Below are 5,852 nucleotides of genomic sequence, written 5' to 3'. Positions count from 1 at the left end.
TCAGTGGAAAAGAATAGAGAGCCCAGAAATCGACCCTCAACTCTATGGTCAACTAATCTTCGACAAAGCAGGAAAGAATGTCCAATGGAAAAAAGACAGCCTCTTCAATAAATGGTGCTGGGAAAATTGGACAGCCACATGCAGAAAAATGAAATTGGACCACTTCCTTACACCACACATGAAAATAGACTCCAAATGGATGAAGGACCTCAATGTGAGAAAGGAATCCATCCAAATCCTTGAGGAGAATGCAGGCAGCAACCTCTTCGACCTCAGCCGTAGCAACATCTTCCTAGGAACAATGGCAAAGGCAAGGGAAGCAAGGAGAAAAGTGAACTATTGGGATTTCATCAAGATCAAAAGCTTTTGCACAGCAAAGGAAACAGTTAACAAAACCAAAAGACAACTGACAGAATGGGAGAAGATATTTGCAAACGACATATCAGATAAAGGGCTAGTATCCAAAATCTATAAGGAACTTAGCAAACTCAACACCCAAAGAACAAACAATCCAATCAAGAAATGGGCAGAGGACATGAACAGACATTTCTGCAAAGAAGACATTCAGATGGCCAACAGACACATGAAAAAGTGCTCCACGTCACTCGGCATCAGGGAAATACAAATCAAAACCACAATGAGATATCACCTCACACCAGTCAGAATGGCTAAAATTAACAAGTCAGGGGGCGCCTGGGTGGCTCAGTGGTTTGGGCCGCTGCCTTCGGCTCGGGTCATGATCTCAGGGTCCTGGGATCGAGTCCCGCATCGGGCTCTCTGCTTGGCGGGGAGCCTGCTTCCCTCTCACTCTCTCTGCCTGCGTCTCTGCCTACTTGTATCTCTCTGTCAAATAAATAAATAAAAAAAAAATTAACAAGTCAGGAAATGACAGATGCTGGCGAGGATGTGGAGAAAGGGGAACCCTCCTCCACTGTTGGTGGGAATGCAAGCTGGTGCAACCACTCTGGAAAACAGCATGGAGGTTCCTCAAAATGTTGAAAATAGAACTACCCTATGACCCAGCAATTGCACTACTTGGTATTTACCGTAAAGATACAAACATAGGGATCCGAAGGGGTACGTGTACCCGAATATTCATAGCAGCAATGTCTACAATAGCCAAACTATGGAAAGAACCTAGATGTCCATCAACAGATGAATGGATACAGAAGATGTGGTATATATACACAATGGAATACTATGCAGCCATCAAAAGAAATGAAATCTTGCCATTTGCGACGACTTGGATGGAACTAGAGCGTATCATGCTTAGTGAAATAAGTCAATCGGAGAAAGACAACTATCATATGATCTCCCTGATATGAGGACATGGAGAAGCAACATGGGGGGTTAGGGGGATAGGAGAAGAATAAATGAAACAAGATGGGATTGGGAGGGAGACAAACCATAAATGACTCTTAATCTCACAAAACAAACTGGGGGTTGCTGGGGGGAGGTGGGATTGGGAGAGGGGGAGGGGGCTATGGACATTCGGGAGGGTATGTGCTATCGTGAGTGCTGTGAAGTGTGTAATCCTGGCGATTCACAGACCTGTACCCCTGGGGATAAAAATACATTATATGTTTATTAAAAAAAAAATTTGGAAGCGGAGGTGAACCATAAGAGACTATTGACTCTGGGAAACAACCTGAGGGTTTTGAAGGGTCAGGGGTGGGAGGTTGGGGGAACAGGTGGTGGGTAATGGGGAGGGCACGTTTTGCATGGAGCACTGGGTGTTGTGCAAAAACAATGAATACTGTTATGCTGAAAAAATAAATAAAATGGAAAAAAAAAACACCATAAAAATAAATAAAAAAATATATGACAAGAGATAAAATATATATATAAGCAAAAAAAATGGAAGAACCTCATCAGAAAGAACCCCAGGTATAAGATTTATATATTATCAGGACAAACACAAATTCACAGAAATACAGGCAGAAGGAAAAATTGGGAGAGTGGTTATAAATTCTCAGTGTGGGCAAGTAAGGTTATTTTGATTCTTCCTGGATGTATCTGGATTTTTTTTTTTAAGGGACTCAACTTTCCTAAGTTACAGGAGGATTAGAAACTGGTTTGCCTATAGGGGTAGCATTGATTGGGGAAAGGGGTTTACCTTGAAATTTAACTCTAAATGTATAGTAGAAAATAAAAATTAAAAAAGAATAAGCTAGACTAAACTAAGTTAAAATTAAAAAAAAAAGAATTAAAAAAATAGAAAAGCAAAAGAAAAACACGGGTGTATGTATCAAAATGTTCATTTTAGAAGATTATTAAGGAATTTGATGTACTGGGCATCTCATTGTGATGGTAAATAGGTTAAAAAATTATCTGTATGTATTGAAAAAAAAAGAACCAGAATATTGGTAAAGAGTTAAAAATAAAATTTGTATTTATGAAGTAGTGGTGATTGTTCTCTTGTAGTCCTCTTTTTTTTTTCTTCCTTCCTTGTTGGTTTTCTGGGGGAGGGGCCTGCCACGTGTGTTTTCAGATGATGATGTTCTCTGAGTTAAGTCCTCCCGCTCCCCTAAAGGGGGTAGGCTCTGAGGAAACTCTTTTTCAGGCTTTTGTTCTCTGGGGCGTTTTATGTTCATTCATCTGTTTTCTCTCGCCTTGACAGCTTTTGATGGTTTTTGGAGTTTTAGAGGAGAGCAAACTGCACCCTGACCTCCCTCTCTGAGAGAAGCCTCAGAATGCTCTGCAGAGCTGCTGGCAGAGTCGGTTCTGAGTCAGGGTCCCTGTGGATGCAGGAGCTCCTCGTTGTACCCAATACCAGGGCAGCAGTGGCTGTCTAGGCAGTTCCAGACCTCCAGAGAGGTTCCAAGCAGAGATCGCACACTGAGATTTTTCCGCTGTCCCGGGCTGGGAATGTCTGTTTTTTCCGGATGCCAGAGCTCCAGGCTAGCACCTATGAGCACCTCTCCCAAGGGAGGGTGTGGGATGTGCCAGTTTCAGGATTGCCATCTGGCCAGGCTCCCAGCCCCTCACGGGAACTTGACCCCACTCTTTCTCAGGTGCACAGGTGGCTCAGGTGCACTGGCGGCTCAGGGACAGAGACCTGATTTCTCCGCCACACTCTCTCTGGCTCAGCACCAGGGGAGGCGGTCCAGGGTCCCGGGACTTAGGTCCCTGTCCCTTACCGCCCAGATTCCCACTATTTCCCCCCCGTAATCCTTTGCTCTTTGTTTTTTGAGTGCTTTCAACCAGACTCCTAGTTAATGCTGGTCCCCAGACACAGGGCACTCTCGTATTGGGGTATTACTTTCCAATAAGTCACCTCTGGTGGCTCCATCCCTCTTTTGTTTATCTTCCGATATCAGTCTGATGTTCCCACTCTGCTTTACCTGCCACTGGCATCTTCTGCTCCTGTAGAGATCCAGACATGTATAGTTCTGATCTCAGGCTGATTTCATGGTTGATCGGAGTTCTTTGGTAGGTTATCAGCTCACTTTAGGGTACAGGTTGTAATGGCACCTCCGCCTATTTCCCCACCATCTTGACTCCCCCCCATTTGGCCTATTTTATTTTGATTTCTACTGTCATGTGTATATTTATTTACATGAAACACCTCTATTTATGCCTTATTTAATTATTAACACTATTATGTTTTCCTCTCCCAAGTGTCTCTATTTGAACAATAACCACGTGGTCACCCTACTTAAGTACAATTCCTGACAGATACAGGTACAAGAATGGTTTTCTCCCTATGGAGTTGGTAGGAAAATGTGAGGTTCATGCTAAGATCTCTTGGAAGAAAATGTTGTCTCAGTGTGTAGTTAAATCTTATATTACAAAAAAGGAAATGTGTCTTTTATATAGTATCATACACCCAATAAAAGTTTGCTGAACATGCTACATACCTTGGTCATCACTTTTCTTCCCAGCAGTTTAGTTACTTTCTTTAAATAGGGAAACCAAGCTGTTAATTAAAATGAAATCTAAAACCATATTTGGCACTGGCACCGCTGTATTCCTATTCCACGGAGCATTAACAGAGACCCAAAAACAAAGGAATAAATAAAAATAACAACAATAAAAATGGGTGATGAGGTGAATCATGAGCTTTTCTCCCATGATCTAATGAAATTGAGCTACAGATTCTTCAGATTCTTCCCTATTCTTTGTTCATTGCTCCAAGGGCAGAAAGAAAGCACAAATTAGGGCAGTATTTAATCTATTTCCTAAAAATTGCATTGAGAGGGAGGCATGGCCCCTTTTAAATGATGAATGAACATTTTATCTGAGTTTATCCTACTTTGTTCCATAAGGAACTAAAATGAACTTGGAATCATTACTGAATTCAAATGAAGCAGCTCTGAAATTCACAGGGAAGATAACAGGGCTAGAACTTTCTCCCCACCACTGGGCCAAAAGACAAAGTCCAATGAATGGATTACATATTGCCTTTTTTGATAAGTGGATGAAACATAAAGCAAGTTAACTATTGAGGAAATTAGAAATCAAACTAAAATGTTTCAGACTATTCCTTTGAAAGTATACATATTAGCCCCATTTCCCCTCTTTGGGTCTTACTAAACCACAAAAAAATCATTAACAACTTTCATCTTCTAGGATATAGTAAGTCTTTTCAGTTTGGAAAATTAATTTTCCAAATCCCTGTGTGAAACATCTGAATTTTTCCATCTGTAGGTCTAAAATAACCATAATTCAAACAGTGATTTGAAGAATTAGACAACCATTAGAAGAGCAGCTAATACTCAGGAAAAGCTGGTGTAGTTCCAAAGCAGTGTTCACGTTGTAAGCTCCATTTTGATATTTTGCACAATGTTCAGTTAGTCATAGTTGTAAAGTAAGAGAGGAAACATAATTTACCCCAAGAAATAGGTGAGTCCTTTTTTTTAAGATTTTATTTATTTATTTGACACAGAGAGAGAGATCACAAGTAGGCAGAGAGGCAGGCAGAGAGAGGGAGGGAAGCAGGCTCCCTGCTGAGCAGAAAATCTGATGTGGGACTTGATCCCAGGACCCTGAGATCATGACCCAAGCCAAAGGCAGAGACTAACCCACTGAGCCACCCAAGTGCCCCAGGTGAGTCCTTTTTAAACAAAGCAGATATATAGCAAAATGTTCCAGAAAATGGATGGAGGAAGCAGATCTTGGCAGAAAAATATAATAGAGGGAGGTGGCTAAAATCTGTGTTAATTCCATCAAAAGCAGACTTACTTCATTACTTGGATTCTAATACGTGTTTGGGATCTCGCCTGGTGGGCGGATAAAAAAGAGTATATTCTATTCTATAAAAAAATGCATGGAATAAACCCAGTAAGTTTATGCCATATCAGTTGAGGGGTATGACAGTATTTTACAGGAGGATAAACATTCCTTCCATAAATAAGCCTTGGCCCCAAATAAGTTCTCCTATTAACAAATATTCCATGTTAACCTAAATTTCTCCTTAAGTGTCACTGTAGGATTCAGTTAAAATATTCTTTCATTCTTTAAATAACAACACAATAACAATTTGTTGTTTAGATTCCTTCACTTACTTTTGCATTATTTAAATTCCTTTTTTATGTTGGATTATATGATTTCATTTTGGATTTTGGTATTCAATTTTGTATGTATTTTAAATTTTAAAATCTATTTTTTTTCTTTTCCTTATGTTTTACCATTTATTCCCATAAATACTTCATTCCATAACTTGTTAATTTTTTATTTTTTAATATCTTTTCAGTGTACCAGAATTTATTGTTTATGCACTACACCCAGTGTTTCATGTAATATGTGCCCTCCATAATACCCAGCACCAGGTTCACCCAACTTCCTACACCCTGCCACTTCAAAAACCTCAGATTTTTTTCAGAGTCCTCAGTCTGTCATGGTTCATCTCC

This window comes from Meles meles, unplaced genomic scaffold (genome assembly GCF_922984935.1).
Source record: "Meles meles unplaced genomic scaffold, mMelMel3.1 paternal haplotype, whole genome shotgun sequence".
NCBI classification, from domain to species: domain Eukaryota; kingdom Metazoa; phylum Chordata; class Mammalia; order Carnivora; family Mustelidae; genus Meles; species Meles meles.
This window is presented reverse-complemented; position numbering follows the sequence as displayed.